This window comes from Dama dama, chromosome 8 (genome assembly GCF_033118175.1).
Source record: "Dama dama isolate Ldn47 chromosome 8, ASM3311817v1, whole genome shotgun sequence".
Taxonomy (NCBI): Eukaryota; Metazoa; Chordata; class Mammalia; order Artiodactyla; family Cervidae; genus Dama; species Dama dama.
The window spans coordinates 47,408,207-47,425,115 of record NC_083688.1 but is presented as its reverse complement, the minus strand read 5'-3'; the positions used below and the strand labels follow the sequence as shown (position 1 = coordinate 47,425,115).

The window sequence follows — 16,909 nt, the reverse complement described above, 5'->3', positions numbered from 1 at the left end:
ATCCCTGTCTCCTGTACGATGTCACAAACCTCCATCCATAGTTCATCAGGCACTCTGTCTATCAGATCTAGTCCCTTAAATCTATTTCTCACTTGCGCTGTATATTCATAAGGGCTTTGATTTAGGTCATACCTGAATGGTCTAGTGGTATTCTCTACTTTCTTCAGTTTCAGTCTGAATTTGGCAATAAGGAGTTCATGATCTGAGCCACAGTCAGCTCCTGGTCTTGTTTTTGCTGACTGTATAGAGCTTCTCCATCTTTGGTTGCAAAGAATATAATCAATCTGATTTCGGTGTTGCCCATCTGGTGATGTCCATGCGTAGAGTCTTCTCTTATGTTGTTGGAAGAGGGTGTTTGCTATAACCAGTGTGTTCTCTTGGCAAAACTCTATTTGCCTTTGCCCTGCTTCATTCTGTATGCCAAGGCCAAATTTCCCTGTTACTCCAGGTGTCTCTTGACTTCCTACTTTTGCATTCCAGTCCCCTATAATGAAAAGGACATCTTTTTTGGGTGTTAGTTCTAAAAGGTCTTGTAGGTCTTCATAGAACCATTCAACTGCAGCTTCTTCAGCATTACTGGTTGGGACATAGACTTGGATTACCGTGATATTGAATGGTTTGCCTTGGAAATGAACAGAGATCATTCTGTCATTTTTGAGATTGCATCCAAGTACTGCATTTTGGGCTCTTTTGTTGATTATGATCACAACTCCATTTCTTCTAAGGGATTCTTGCCCACAGTAATACACATAATGGCCATCTGAATTAAATTCACACATTCCAGTCCATTTTAGTTCACTGATTCCTAAAATGTTGATGTTCACTCTTGCCACCTCCTGTTTGACCACTTGTAATTTACCTTGTTGATTTGTGGACCTAACATTCCAGGTTCCTATGCAATATTGCTCTTTACAGCATTGGACTTTGCTTCAATCACCAGTCACATCCACAACTGGGTGTTGTTTTTGCTTTGGCTCTGTCTCTTCATTCTTTCTGGAGTTATTTTTCCATTCTCCCTGAGTACCACATTGGGCACCTAATGACCTGGGGAGTTCACCTTTCAGTGTCCTATCATTTTGCCTTTTCATATTGTTCATGGGGTTCTCAAAGCAAGAATACTGAAGTGGTTTGCCATTCCCTTCTCCAGTGGACCACATTCTGTCAGATCTCTCCACCATGACCCGTCCGTCTTGGGTGGCCCCACATGTCATGGCTTAGTTTCACTGAGTCAGACAAGGTTGTGGTCCATGTGATTAGATTGGTTAGTTTTCTGTGATTGTGGTTTCTGTCTTTCTGCCCTCTGATGCCCTCTCTCAGCACCTACCGTTTTACTGGGGTTTCTCCTACCTTGGACGTGGGGTATCTCTCCCCGGCTGCTCCAGCAAAGCGCAGCCGCTGCTCCTCCCCTTGGACGAGGGGCGTCTCCTCCGGGCGCTTGCCGCTCCAGTGCTTTGCAGCCACTGCTCTTCCACACCTCTTAATTCCTGCTCCCTGTCACTCTCTGTTGTGCAGTAGAAATGTGTGAACGTGTAGAAGTTGAGCATGTGTATGATATTTGTCTCATGATTGTAGGTCCTGCCAGACATCCTTCTTCCCTGGAGAGCCTGGGCTGAATATGCTCAAGGAAATTTTTGGAAGCTTCTTTTTCTCTCTACTCGTCAGTCTGACAAGCAGCCAGCTTCTCCTCCTCTGCCCTGCTCCACTTCCTCTTAGCTCTCCAGGACCAAAAGCGACTCACACACTGAGGGTATCTCCAGCCCCTAAATGCACCTCCAGCTGCCAAAACGGCCACTAGAGGCGCCAAAACAGCTTCCCGGGCTCTTAAACCAGCTTCCCCACTTGACAAGCGTTTATTGAACTCTACATGGTGCCAAGCTCTAATAATGTGGCAAGGACGCTGTGGGAAACAAGACTTAGTCACAGACCATGGTGCCTAAAAAGTAAGTCTGACTTCATGCTATCAGGCTTGATACCATATTTTATATCAAATTGTTCTGTGTATCCCTTAACTGCGTATTGTGAGTATAGATGCTATTACTACTTTTGTCTTTTAACCCCCCCACCAGTTTTGTGTGTGGATAATTTCCCACCTTTCCTTTATGTTGCCTTTACCAGTGAGCTTTTTCATTTCATGATTTTCTTGTTTCTAGTGGTGGCCTTTCCTCTTCCTTTCAGTTATTGAATTCTTCCTCTGAATTTCTTCTCCTGAGGTTTTGTCTTTTTCTATGTTTTGCCTGTGCTGGGTCTCCTTTGCTTTTGCATGGGGCTTCTCTAGTTGCGGCTAGTGGGGATGCCCTTCCCTGTTGCCGTGCCCAGGCTTCTCACTGCAGTGGCTTCTGTTGTTGTGGAGCGTAATCTCCAGGCACACAGGCTTCAGTGGCTGCAGGAGGCAGGCTCTATAGTTGTGGCTCATGGGCTGAGCTGCTCTGCGGCACGTGGGATCTTCCTAGACCAGGGACTGGACTGGTGTGCCCTGCATTGGCAGGTGGATTCCTATCCACTGTACCACAAGGGTAATCCTCTCCTGAGCTTTTAAATCATCTTTACCATCTCTAGTCTGAACTTTTTCTTGGTTAGATTGCCTGTCTCCTCTTAGATTTTCTTTAGGGTTTTATTGTGCTGCTTCATCTGGAGCATGCTCCTCTGCCTTCTCATTTTATCTGTAGTTGCTATTTGTATGTATATGGTAGATTAGTTACGTTTCTCAACCCTGGAGAAGCGGCCCTCTGTAGGGGATGTTCTACACACCCCAGCAGTGCGCCCTGTTGTGTTCACCCAAGTTATATTCTCTAAGGATTCCCTCTAAAAGGGCTGCATGGGTCCTTCTGTCATGACAGGCTGCCCGTGCAGGTGGCTGGAGGCACAGTTGGCCCCCAGTTCAGTTGGTTGCCAGGCTCTGCAACCAAACTTGTGTGGCTCCTGCTGGCTGCCAGTTAGCAGGACCTGCCATGAGGTGGCTGGCTGCAGAACCCAGGGGTTCTCTGGGGCTTGGGATGGCTCACTGGTGAGCAGGGTCAGGGTCCAGAAGACTCTGGGGCTATTGTGGGTGAAGCCAGGTCCTGGGGCTGGTCCCAGATTACCGGCAGGCAGAGCCAAGTCCTGTTTCAGGATGCAGGGATCCCATAAGTGTTTAGTTGTTCAGCTGTGTCGAACTCTTTGTGACCCCATGGACTGTAGCCCGCCAGGCTCCTGTGTCCATGGAATTCTCCAAGCAAGAATATACTGGGGGGGTGGGGGGGGTGGGGTGGGGATTGCCATTTCTTTCTCCAGGGGATCTTCTCAACCCAGGAACTGAATCTGGGTCTCCAGCATTGCAGGCAGATTCTTTACTGTCTGAGCCACCAGGAAAGGGATCCCATAGCTCATGTCAGGGTACTAAGGGGAATGACACAGTTGGGTATGTAATCTGGGGTGTCCTGAAGCTTGCGTTGGCTTCTAGTGAGAAGGGTCAGGGACCAGCTGGTCCCAGGTAGGGTCTGGCCTGCTATGCGATTGTGGTTTCCTTGTAGCTGTTGTCTGCCTCTTGGTAGATGAGGTTGTGTCTAGAGACTTGTGCGGAGCAGGTTTCCTGGCAGAAGGGCCCATGCCTACCTGTAAGTGGGCCGAGGTGGATCCTGGGCTGCACCAGAGGTGCGCAGCCTCTTTGCTGGAGGGTGGGCCTGTGTTCCTGTCCGGTTAGTTATTTGGCCTGAGATGTCCCAGCACTGGCCCCACAGGCTGAGTCTTGGCGAACCTGCAAAGGCATTGCTGGTACTACAAAGCTCCCACATGTGGCTGCCGCCAGTGTCTCCATCCTCAGGGCGAGCTGAGGCCTCCCTCACCTCCACTGGAGGTGACCAACAGTTAGGTCTGGCCCAGGCTTCTGTCAAATGACTGCTTTTGTCCTGTGTCTAGATTTGCATCAAGTTTTGTTTGTGCTGTTTAAAAGTGAAGTCTGTATCTCCCAGGGCTCCCGAAATTAGGGCTCACTGGCCTTCAAAGACAACACTCTGGAGGCTCATCTTCCTGGCACAGGACCCCTGGGCTGAGAAGCCCGACATGCACTCAGAGCTCCCATTCATGTGGGAGAATTTCTGAGCCAGAATTATTCTCCAGACTGTGGGTCGCCCAGCCTGAGGGGCATAGGATTCAATTATATTGCGAGTCTCCCTCTTCTACTCCCCTCACCTGAGCGAGTTCCTTCAAGGTGCTTCCTTCTTTGTCGTTAGTTGTAGAAGACCTTTCCTGCTAGGTTCCCATCTTCATCGGTGGTTGCTCTGCAGACAGTTGTGACTTTGGTGTAATTGTGAGAGCTGGTGAGCCCAGGGTCTTTCTGTTCCACCAGCTTGGCCCGTCTCCCTGTAACCCGGCAGTCTCTGTACTTGAAGGCACATGTGGTAAGAAACATATTTGTATCACATTCCTGCAGTGCTATACGATAGCTTTCTGAAGGACTGCTCTCCTCACAGCCTTGCCAGGACCAGTCTTGTGAAGTTTAGGGAGGGAGGAAGAGAGAAGGTTCATGCCAGCTCAGCTTTCAGGCTGGGCCTTATCCTGAAGCCCCTCATTGCCCATCTCAATGATGGTCTTTGGCGTTTGTTTTCATTATAAGTAAGTGGTTTACTTTATGTTCTTTTAATCTTCTAACAGTGGGGCCAACGAAATCAGCTCAGAAGCACCCAAGACCCTTTCTCCTGCCTGCCTACACCTCCACTTCTGTCTCTTCCCCCACTGCAGGGTGCCCACCCTTTCCTGTCTCGCAGGACCAGTGACCCTCATGGGTGGAACACATGCATGCTGGTGCAGAAGCAAGTGAGCATGGGTGGGCTAATGTCTGTGGGAGTTGGAAGGAATTAGGAGCAGTCAGAATCCACTATCTCCTATTTTCTTCCATGATGATAGACACGTTGGACATTACCACTGTTCCAAGCTAAGACTACTTCAGGGTTTTCTTCCTCCTCTTTTGTAGCACTTGCTTTTGGAAGTGAGGAAATGGTCCACATTCTCTTTTCAGCCATTCACACCCATTTCCATGGATGCTGTAGGATGAGCAATAAATAACTCTCTGGTTTTCTCTTTGTCACCTTCCCAATATCTTCTGGCTTTTAGCATGTCTACAATTACCTCTGGTCCAAGTTACTGAAAAGAGGTTTTTCTCAGCATTCTAGGTCCCGCTCTGAGCTCATTCTTATTTTAAAATTATACATCCATTGCTGCTGCTGTAGTTGAGTTTATCATATTTTATCATTCGGATTATTGCAATATTTTTCTAAGTGGTCTTCTACTTCTCATGAGTCGCAACTGCCACTCCCAGCACTAAACCATCAGCTAAAATTAACTCTCAGAAAGGGAAATTTGATCAAGTTGTATCCCTACTGATAATCTGTCAGGAACTTTTCCTGCTTGTGAGAGCAAGTCTTCCCTCCTTTAAGTCTCTGTGTAAATAAATGCCTATCAGAAAGGTCTTCCCTTATTAGCCTGTTTCAAATAGCACTCACCTTCTGACTCTGTTCTCCTTACACTGGTTTATTTTCCCTCTTAGCACTTATCATCATACGGTACATTATATATGCATTTCTTGCCTGTCACCCTCCAGGATGTAAGCTCCATAAAGAGTTTCTGCATCTTTTAGTCACTGCTATGTGCTGCATGTACTAGATGTTCAATACCCAGTGGCTGAATGAAAATTAAAAATGTTTTTCAATCAGTTAACCACTCACCTTGAGAGTCTCTAACCCTGCTGTATCCTGCCCCTACCCCCCTTACTACCTTCTGTACATACAGAATATACCATGTACTTTCAGATATCTATAACTTGTGACAAATTTTTATCTTTGCCTGGACTTGTCTTTGCTTCCTTAACATCCCCAATCGAGCACTTATATGGAAAATCCCTTCCCACCATCCAAGGTGAAACCCAATGTCACCTCTTCTCTCAACACCATTTGCCACCTACTCCTCAGTCCCACCCACGCACCCTCACTTATCCCACCTGGGCAGAATATATTCCTTCCGTTCTGTTCCTTTTGGCATTTGGAACAGAGTTTTCCTTTCCCATGGAACACTGGTTATCTTGTTCTCTGGAAGACAGCAGAGAACATTGGTCATATGTGGAACCCAGACTTGCATTGCTGAGGTCTAAATGACGGCTACACTGTTTCTCGTGACTTTGGGCTTATTGTGTCATCTGTTTCTCAATGTGCTCATCTATTCAGATGAGAAGAATAATGGTAACGACATGGAGAGGAAAGCCCGGCTCATAAGCGCTCAATTGATGTTTAGTGATAATGATGCTATTATTCTCCTCTACGACTATGAATGCATCTTGGGCAAAGATATTATTTTCTTTCTTGGTGTCTACCAAAATTTTTGTCCTCAAGGAAACCAATCAATACTCTTTCTATTTTATTTTTTTCTGTCTCCCCTTTCCTTCTCATCTCTTTTCTAACACAAACTATGACTGAGTATCTCCCCCTGGTATCCAGGGTAACAAGTAAGATGCTACTTGCATATTTATAAAAAAAAGCTCCATTAGAGGCAAAAATATGTTAATAGAGGCAGAAACAAAGTATTGTCTTTGGAAATTAGAAACCATCATTGTGGATGAGAGACCACATGAGATAAAATTTGAAAGACAACTAGAATAGAGACTGAAGTTATTTAGAGTGAAAGTTATTATTTTGTAATAATAGTTTAAAGGACATATTTAATATGAGGGGATAAAAACACTATGCACAAATAAAATTTCATTTTTAGTATCTTGGGTCTCTAAAGAAATCTCACATGATTATAATTTAAGACCTACTGATTCTGAGCATGTGTTGGAATTTAGTTTTGATTCTAGTTAAGGCTACTTTCAGGCAATATTTCAGTAGCCAATAGATAAAATGGAACATCTGGTTCTCTTTCTTCTTCCTCTTTTCTTTGACCTTACACCCATTCTTACTCCCCATACTAGCTTTCAACTTAATCTATCCAAGCAGTTTCAGGACTTTTAGAAATTGTGTTCTGCAATCAGTCTCCTTGTTATTGAAATTTTTACCAATTCAGTCTTTATTTCTCACACCGTTAATGAGAGGGAGTATTTTTTAAATCTACTGTAGACTTTTCCATATGGCTAAGGATCTTTTGTGTGTGTGTGTGTTAGAAAAAGCACCGACACAGCAGTGTGTCTGCTACATACTAGCAACTTGTTCTTGGACAAATTCATCAACTTCTCTAAACACTGATTTCCTTATTTGAAAATTGGGGCTAATCATATTTATCTCACAGAATTAACTTTTTGCAGAAGTAAATCCACTGATAAACAAAGTGCTTTACACAGTTCCTGACTTGAAATGCAAGCAGTTCAAGAAAGCTTGAATCCACAGTGACAGTGGGAAACTTAATTTTACAGCTCAAAATTGTGGTATCAATTGTTTATTCTTCCTAGAATAGATGACTTTGTTTTATTAACTTTCTTATCTAGCCTCATTCCAACCTTCCTTCTTGCCAGCTGGCTTCAGTAATATTGTCAGACAAACCTAGAGACAGACCTGGAGGGGAGAAGGAGAGCATGTTCATGAAAGCCCAAGGTTCTTTACATAATGGATGAGCCCTAATGTTGTTCTGCCCTCACCCATGATGTCGCTTATTGTAAATTTTTGAACAGTCACCAAATCCTATTTGGATTCCTCTTTAACTTCACCTCATTTTTGCACTGGGACACATGTTAGAATAGTAACTATAGTCTACATCTACACATAATATTTTAGGGACCCTGTCATGATAAGAGTGCACCAATAGAGTATCTCACTAGCATGGGAATCACTTAAGCCTCTTAATCTTAGCAATGTTGGGAATGTGGAGAAATTAGGACTAGAGGGAGGGCAAAGCAATGCCATTGAAAGCTGTTTCCTGCTTCTTCCTTCCTTGCTTACCAACAGATTTTATGAAGAGTGAGAATGAGGAGGAAACAAACTGAGAGATGCCAACAGAAAATTTCTTCTTCTGGGCATTTCTACAGATTCAAAAAGAGCAAATGAATAAAATTAAATAAAGCTGCTAAGAGGACAGAAACGTGTCTTTCTCCCATTCCTAGTCCTGGCACTGTATCACATACTTGGATGCATACCAAAAGTAGGAAGCTTGCTTTTACATGGTCAAATCTTTTTGGTTAAAATAACCAAAATATTTTAGTATATTATACTCTCTTAGTTAGCTAATTGCTAGAATCACAAGTTCCTAATAGTTTTAATCTAATGTTAGTGGTAGAATATCAGTGACATTATACTGACTCTGATTTAGCAAGGTTATAAATGATGGAAGTTTGCTGAAGCAATTACCAAAGTTTGATCACAAACCTATCTCATTACTGTGAAAAGGGCAGCTGGGCAAGCAATGCCAAGGAGATAAGCTGGTGTGATCTATATCAGCAGTACTTTCAGGTCCCTAGGTATTAGTGAAACTTTATTTGGAAGGAGTAGAGTGCATTCTCAGTTCTGATGCACCAGAAACAAACATGGACAAAATATCGACACACACTTTCTCAAAATTGATCATTGCTGTGGTGGAGACTACTAATTATCTACTAAAACTGCTTTTTGGTTTTATACTGAGCACATGGCTGGACTACATTTCCCAGACTTCCTTTCAGTTAGGGGCAGCCCCGTGCCTAAGATCTCATCACGGAATGTGACTTGAAGTGAATTTGCCCACTTCACCTGGGACCGAAAGCAATGGATGATAGTCCTTTACGTGCCCTTCTCTTCTCTGTCCCCTTCTCGTCTCTGCTGTCCTTTCTTCTGAAATGGTGTCAGTTCTATGTGTCAACCTGGCTAGGCTATAGCCCTCAGTTAGCAATGCTAATCTAGGTGTTGCTGTAAAGCTATTTGGTAGATGTGATCGGTATCTGAGTTAACTTTAAAAGAGACTATCCTCAGGATGGGACTGATCCAATCAGTTGAAAGGCTGTAAAAGAAGAACTGAGATTTCCTTGAGGAAGAAGAAATTCTATCTGGGAACTAAAACTTCAGTTTCTGCCTGCGAATTTCCAACCCACCCTTGTGGGGAGACTGTGCTATGGATTTTAGACTTGCCTAGCCAGCCCAAGTCTAAAATAATCTCCTAGACAGATTCCTTGAGCTAAATCTCTTGATATATATTATCTTACTGCTTCTGTCTTTATGGTGGACTCCTTCCTGATACATCCTAGAAGTTCTTTTCTTCTCTATGTACCTTCTCTCCCATATTCTCTTCTCATTTCCCACTGGCTTGAACCCATGGTGATCCAGTTTTGTCCCTGTAGATAGTGAAACTATCCCCAAGAGTGAAGGAACACTATGAAGGGAGGTACTTGGGTCCCCGAATGCCCATACAGAGGAAAACTGCTCAGGCAACCTGGACCACTGTCATCAGAACTGTTATGAGTGGGAAATAAATGTTTTTGTTCCTTAAGCTATTCTCCTTATGAGTCTCTTTGTTATAGCTACCTACCTTTCCCCCCAACTAATATGATCACCATTTCAGAAGTACTATTGCTTTTGGTGTTCTGTATATGGATATTAACATGGCTGAGACTCTAATATTGGTCTTTATATAGGATATTTATTGTGGAAAATTCTGAAAGAGATGGGAATACCAGACCACCTGACCTGCCTCTTGAGAAACCTGTATGCAGGTCAGGGAGCAACAGTTAGAACTGGACATGGAACAACAGACTGGTTCCAAACAGGAAAAGGAGTAGGTCAAGGCTGTATATTGTCACCCTGCTTATTTAACTTATATGCAGAGTTTATCATGAGAAACGCTGGGCTGGAGGAAACTCAAGCTGGAATCAAGATTGCCAGGAGAAATATCAATAACCTCAGATATGCAGATGACACCATCCTTATGGCAGAAAATGAAGAACTAAAGAGCCTCTTGATGAAAGTGAAAGAGGAGAGTGAAAAAGTTGGTTTAAAGCTCAACATTCAGAAAACTAAGATCCTGGCATCTGGTCCCATCACTTCATGGCAAATAGATGGGGAAACAGTGGTAACAGTGGCTGACTTTATTTTTCTGGGCTCCAAAATCACTGCAGATGGTGACTGCAGCCATGAAATTAAAGGACGCTTACTCCTTGGAAGGAAAGCTATGACCAACCCAGCCATCTATGGAGTTGCAGAGAGTCAGACACCACTAAAGTGACTTAGCAGCAGCAGCAGACAACATATTAAAAAGCAGAGACATTATTTTGTCAACAAAGGTCCATCTAGTCAAGGCTATGGTTTTTCCAATGGTCATGTATGGATGTGAGAGTTGGACAATATAGAAAGCTGAGTGCCAAAGAATTGATGCTTTTGAACTGTGGTGTTGGAGAAGACTCTTGAGAGTCCCTTGGACTGCAAGGAGATCCAACCAGTCCGTCCTAAAGGAGATCAATCCTAGGTGTTCATTGGAAGGACTGCTGCTGAAGCTGAAACTCCAATACTTTGGCCACCTGATGTGAAGAACTGACTCATTTGAAAAGACCCTGATTCTGGGAAGGACCAAGGGCTGGAGGAGAAGGGGACAGCAGAGGATGAGATGGTTGGATGGCATCACCGACTCAATGGACATGGGTTTGGGTGGACTGCAGGAGTTGGTGATGGACAGGGGGGCCTAGTGTGCTGCATTCATGGGGTTGCAAAGAGTTGGACACAACTGGGCGACTGAACTGAACTGATATAGGATATTTACATATGTTTTGTCTGTGGTCAAATCAGTGTCAGATCCTCATCAACACTTAGGTGCTCACTTATACCAAACAGTCTGAAAATACCACAGCATCCAAATTAGATGGTATCACTGCCATCACTGATCTCACTAGTCATAAGAGTGGCAGATAGAGTGCATAACCTGTTCAAGGAACGGGAAGATGTACAGCTTGGTGGAGGACTGGGTACCATACACGATGGGCCTAGAGAGGCATGCAAAGAACAGGTACTGTAGGGCCTTTTAAGCCCTGGGAGGGTGGTTGGGCTCTATCTTCAGAATAATGGAGGAGTTATCTGTATTTTTCCAAGGTCGGTCTTGTTGCACTCTGGAGAATGGACTGGAGAAGCAGGGATATGAGGAAGGGAAGCAATTAGGAGGCCATGGCAGTAACCCAGCCCGAGGATGACACCTGGCGTGCAAGGAGCAGCAGTGGGCGTAGAGAAAAGAGATTTAACTCCAGAGATCACTGATGATTGGTCCTGCCTGATATTAGGAGGAAGGACCCAGGATTGGCAGGTTTCCCTTTGAGGTAATTAAGCCAGTGAGGTAATCAGTAAGAGATCAGAGCTGGAGAAGGAGGTTAGGTGGTGAGGGGAGGGGAAGAAGATAGTGCTTTGTGTCTGGTTGAGTTTGACAAAGATGTGGAAGCAGTTAAGTAAATGGGTCTTTATGAGTTTAGGTAGATAGTGTTAGATGCTGAAACAGACAACCTCTTACTAGTTTAACACAATGAAATTTTATTTCTCACTCAAAAGTACACTGTGGGTTGGAGGGGTGAGATGTAATCTGCTCCATAAAATAATTCAGACTCTTTCTATCTAGGTCTTCTGATCACTGACATTCTTTCATTTACCTGACAGAATAAGTATTGTACATGAAGGTTTTATGGGCTAACCCTAGAAGTGGAGAATATAAATTCCTCTTATTTCTACTGTCTGCAACACATGACATAATCACGCTGAACTGCAAAGGTGGCTGAAAAATACATTTTAGCCCTGTGCCCATAAAGAACAGGTGAATTCAGATATTGGTGAACATCAATAGTCTCTGGCAAGGTTTCTGAACCTGAGAAAGAATGAGGCAGAAATGTACAGTTAATTGCTGTGGGTCTAGGTTTGCATCTAGTTATTTGGTTTATAAATAGTATTTGAAGTAATGAATACAGAAAAAATTGTCAATGTAAAATATACAGGAGTGGGCTTAGGATAAAAATATTAAAGAATATTAACCTAATTAATGAAAAAAGAAAGAACTTAAAAAGAAAATTGAAAAGCAGAGCCAGAAATGTCAGAGTACAGTGTCACAGAATCTCCAAGAAGAGAGTATTTCTAGGAGGAAATGGTCATCAGTGTTAAAGGATTATCTAAAGTGTAGGGTATGGGTTAGGGGAGGACATTCCTGCCCTTGGCCACAGGTATCAGAATGGAAATTTATTTTACAAAGTAGCAGAGCACTTGGGAGATTATAAGGCAGAAGCAGTGAAGGTAGCTGATCTGTCAACTCTTTCTAGAAAATAGAAGCAGCAAACACATAGAAAACAATTTTTAAAAAAGATATCTATGATATTGTGATTTATAATAAGAAATATGTATTTGGTCTTTGTTCCCGGCACAGAGCTCCTAAAACCCTTGGAATTTCCTAAGTGAGAGGAGCCAAAAAATGTCTTTTGTAATGCCAATGAGGTGACTTTGGGACCCCCAACTAAGGATAGGAGCTTGTTGCCCTGTGAGAACCACCTATGTGATTAGAGGAGTGTAGCTTTCCATCCCAGCTCCCTGACCTGTAGGGAAGGGAGAGGAGTTTGAGGTTGAAATTATGCCTATGTGATGAAGCCGTCAGAAAACCCCAAAGGAGAATGGAGAGCTTCCGGGTTGGACAGCACACGGAGACCTGCGGAGAGTGGCATGTCCAAAGAGGGCGTGGATGCTCCCCATCCTTCCCCACACTTTGCTCTATGCACATCTTCCGTTTAGCTGTTGCTGAGTTTTATTTATCCTTCTATAATACACTCACAATATAGTAAACAAAATGTGCTTCTGAGTTCTGCGAGCAGTTCTGGTGAATAAATTGAACTCAAGGAGGGGAGTCATTGGAACTTCCAGTCTATAGGTGCTTGGTAAGAAGCACAGGTGGCAAGCTGGACTTTGATTGGCATCTGAAGTGTTGAGGGTGGGGAGCAGCCGTGGAGGACTGAAGCCCTAACCTGTGGGCTGATGCTATCTCAGATAGTGTCAGAATCGAGTTGAATTGTGGGAGAATTGGGCTTCCCTCATAGCTCAGCTGGTAAAGAATCTGCCCGCCATGCAGGAGACCCCGGTTTGATTCCTGGGTCGGGAAGATCTGCGGGAGAAGGGATAGGCTACCCACTCTAGTATTCTTGGGCTTCCCTTGTGGCTCAGATGGTAAAGAATCTGCCTGCAATGAGGGAGACCTGGGTTCAATCTCTGGGTTGGGAAGATCTGGAGAAGGGAAAGGCTACTCACTCCAGTATTCTGGCCTGGAGAATATGGAGAATTGCTTGGTGTGAGGAAAAAACCCACATGTTGCAATTGGTGCTTAGATTGTAATGCCATTTATAGTAGCATTAAACATTTAGTAACAAATATAGCAAAGACTGCTCAGCCCTCTCTTTTTATTCTTCATTTGCAGTATCCCGTATAGGTCTAGAGGCTTTTGATTTATAGACGGGCATAAAAATTAAATTAGTTTAAATCGAAGCAAACTGGAAATTTCATGGAGTTTTTGGAAAAGAGTGGCTCTTACTTGGGGCATAACAGAGACTGTTGGATATACACTTGGAGCTTGGAGCATCACATTGTGAGTGGAGGACTGCCTTGGAATAAAGTCAATATAGAGGAAGCTGAGAGATGGGCAGGGACCTGACATTTGAGCTCCTGGGTTCATCCAGTTTAAAAATCTACTCTTGACCTGTTCAGTTATACAAGTCAGTATGTTCCATTTTATTTCCCCTTAAAATAATTTGAATTGAACTTATGCTCTTTGCAATAAAAAGATCTTCACTTCCAAATGCATCAGTAAGATTTGGCTGATATAAATAGAGGACATAGGTGGAAAGGAATATCCTCCTTCCTGAAGAGAATTACAACTTGACTGTCAGACAGCTTGTTCTGTGTATCACTAGTGTAGGTTGATTTAAAAGAGCAATGAGAGTTGCCATTCCTCTTCAAATTTTCTCTATACCAGCCTGTTTTGGGTATATGACATCCTGGAATTAGGAATCTGTTATTTTAAGGTATTCCTTTCCTATTACACTTTATTCCCTTATATTTTATTTCATTTCATGATTATATTTTGTTAGGCTGTATTATTGCTTGTGGTTTCTGTATTATTCACTATTTATGTTTTAACATTGGGTCACAGTCTATGGGGTTGCAAAGAGTTGGACATGACTGAGCAACTGAACAGCAACACAAAATGTTTTAACAGAAGTATCTTGAAATTAACCTGCGTGGAGTCCCAGTGTACATATTGAGAAATGAGAACAGAGATATTTTGGTGGCTGGGAATGGTGGGACCTAAAACACCTCCATTTAGACCTGGAACCCATAATATATAGTTTGGAAACCCGGGTTTGAGCCCTGGATCGTGAAGATCCCCTGGAGAAGGGAATGGCTACTTACTCCAGTATTTTTACCTGGAGAATCCCATGGACAGAGGAGCCTGGCAGGCTACAGTCCATGGGGTTGCAAAGAGTCAGACACAACTGAATGACTAACACTACTACTACTAAGGCTCAGAAGACTTTTAGGTCTGTTTGTTTTTCTTTATTGTCAAATAAGCATGTGTTTTTAAAAGTCTTATAGAATTTAAAGATACATAATAAAAGTAAGTTCCAAGTCAGTGAGAAAAATGACTTATTTTTGCTATCTTCCCCAGACATTCCTTAAGCCTCTCATGCACACTCCCAGTCCCACTCCTCAGTGAAGAAACCACTTTCAATATTTTTAGCTATTGCTACTGATATTAATTTCACATTTTAAATGAAATGCTTGAATTGCCACTTCCTTTAGTTCTTAACTCTAGACATCATCTGTTGAATTTCAGTAGTGGACTAGTTAGCTTCTATATAACCATCGCTTCCAATCCTTTTTCACTCATCTTCTCAATATAGTCACAACAGAGCAATTTAATACCTCGTATTTGTTTGAATTATTTTGGTTATTTAATATTACTCTGTGCTAGTCAGATGCTCTACTGTTTTTATATGTTTCATAACTCCTTGTTTTTCCTGGACTTAATAACTGCTTCAATTTTTCCATTTGCTTAGTTTTCAAAATAAATGAGCCTATTATTAATTAGATCCCAAATTCAAATAGCTCTGTTAACTCCTGTCAGTATAATTTTCCAAATGGTCAACTAAAGAAAATCTTTCATTTCTTCTTGTGTTTCACCTGAAGAACCATCTCTTCTTTTTCCTGTGTGGATACTTTTTCCTATAGTGGATACTATTATGATCCATTGCATTGTTTTCTGGGGTCTTCTCTCACCATCCTTTTAGAGTTTCTCTCTACTGATAGCCTGTGTGTTGAATCTCCTATATTAACAGGGTCTCATATCATTTCCTTAAATTCATTTGATTTGCTGTATAGCTTCTTAGTAGTTTTATGTAGGATGCTCATAGAAATTAATTTAAAATCTGTACATGTTTGGGAATGCTTTATATTCTGTTACTCAGCTGATAACTTGGCTGAGTATAGAATTTTAAGTTGAAAATTATTTCCCTCAGTCTTCTGGTATTACTTTATCATCTTTTAACTGCTAATTAAAAGTCTGAATAGATTAGTTCTCCCCTGTGTAAACATTTAAATTCCTCTCTTTATTTTTACTTATTTCTCATTTTGGGGAGCCAGTTCTCCCTGGGTCTCTGGCATTTCTACAAATTTTATGAGCTGAGGCACTGATAGCCTGTTGTTCTGAACAATCTTTTCAAAGACATTTGTATAGAAAACAGCCTTGGAAGATATGTTTCTTCAATGGAGGGCATATTTGGTTGTCATCCAGGATATTAAGGCAGTGTTTCCCTCTTGTGCAAAGTCTGGGCAGGTTTGCTTGAAGCCCCGTATGGAAGAATCGATTTTTCCTCAGCTCAGGGCTTCTCAGCTGTGACACAAACCCACAGCATGTGCAGCATCCACCTGGATTGCTCTGTGTTGCCTCCATGGGACTTAGGGAGCAAGGAGAACCATGTGAATATGAAACTCATCCTGCTTGTTGTTTGGTAATAAAGTCCTTTGTCTCTAATTGAGGAATATTTAATCTTCTGCCAGACCTATGGAACTCTGGCAGGCTTGTTTGCTTAAAAATTGGATAAAGTTTCAGACCCTTCTAGTTATTGATGGCTTAAAAATTGGATAAAGTTTCAGACCCTTCTAGTTATTGATGGCAGTGATTGGCTATGAAACCTTTTCATTTATTTTAGGGGCCCTCAGTGAGGTCTTTTGTGTTAGTGTTCTCCAGAAATACAGAACCAATGAGACAAACATATGCATATACGCGTGTGAGTGTGATATAATGGATTGGCTCATGCTATTATAAAGTCTACAAAGTCCCAAGATCTGCAGTAGCAAGCTGGAGACCCAGTAAAGTTGATGTATAGTTCTAGTCCACGTTCGAAGGTCTGAGAACCATGAGGGCTGATCGTGTATATTCCAGTCCAAAGGCATCAGACTAAAGACCTAAGACCCTTTAGATTAGGATATCTGAAATCACAGCTTTTTGCTCTAGTCAGGTCTCCAATTGATTGGATGAGGTTCATTCTCATTAAGGAGGATCATCTGCTGTACTTGGTCTACTGATTGAAATGTTAATTTCATCCGGAAACATCTTCATAGACACATCCAGAATAATATTTAGCCCAAAGTCTGAGCACCCTGTAACAATCAAGTTAACATAAAATTAACTGCCACAAATCCAACCCTTGTCAACCTGGCACCCAATGTGTCTTCTTAAATCATATTAATTCCCAAATAAAGATAATCATATGTTCAAAATTCCATCTAATTCCTTCCTCAGAAGAGAGGGAAAGTCCATGAATAATGTTCATTTTTTAAAATTATTATTATTATTTTTTTTTCCAGTGGGTTTTGTCATACATTGATATGAATCAGCCATGGATTTACATGTATTCCCAATCCCGATCCCCCCTCCCACCTCCCTCTCCACCCGATTCCTCTGGGTCTTCCCAGTGCACCAG

General features: G+C 42.5%; 1 long non-coding RNA gene across 1 annotated transcript in view; it reads left to right on the top strand.

Moving 5' to 3' along the window:
• The first annotated feature begins 1,858 nt into the window (after window positions 1-1,858).
• LOC133060476 (uncharacterized) overlaps window positions 1,859-16,909 on the top strand; it is a 317,897-nt gene continuing 302,846 nt past the window's right edge. Inside the window, exon 1 of the long non-coding RNA XR_009693774.1 lies at window positions 1,859-1,940. This is a non-coding gene — a long non-coding RNA (uncharacterized LOC133060476). The remainder of the gene's footprint in view (window positions 1,941-16,909) is intronic.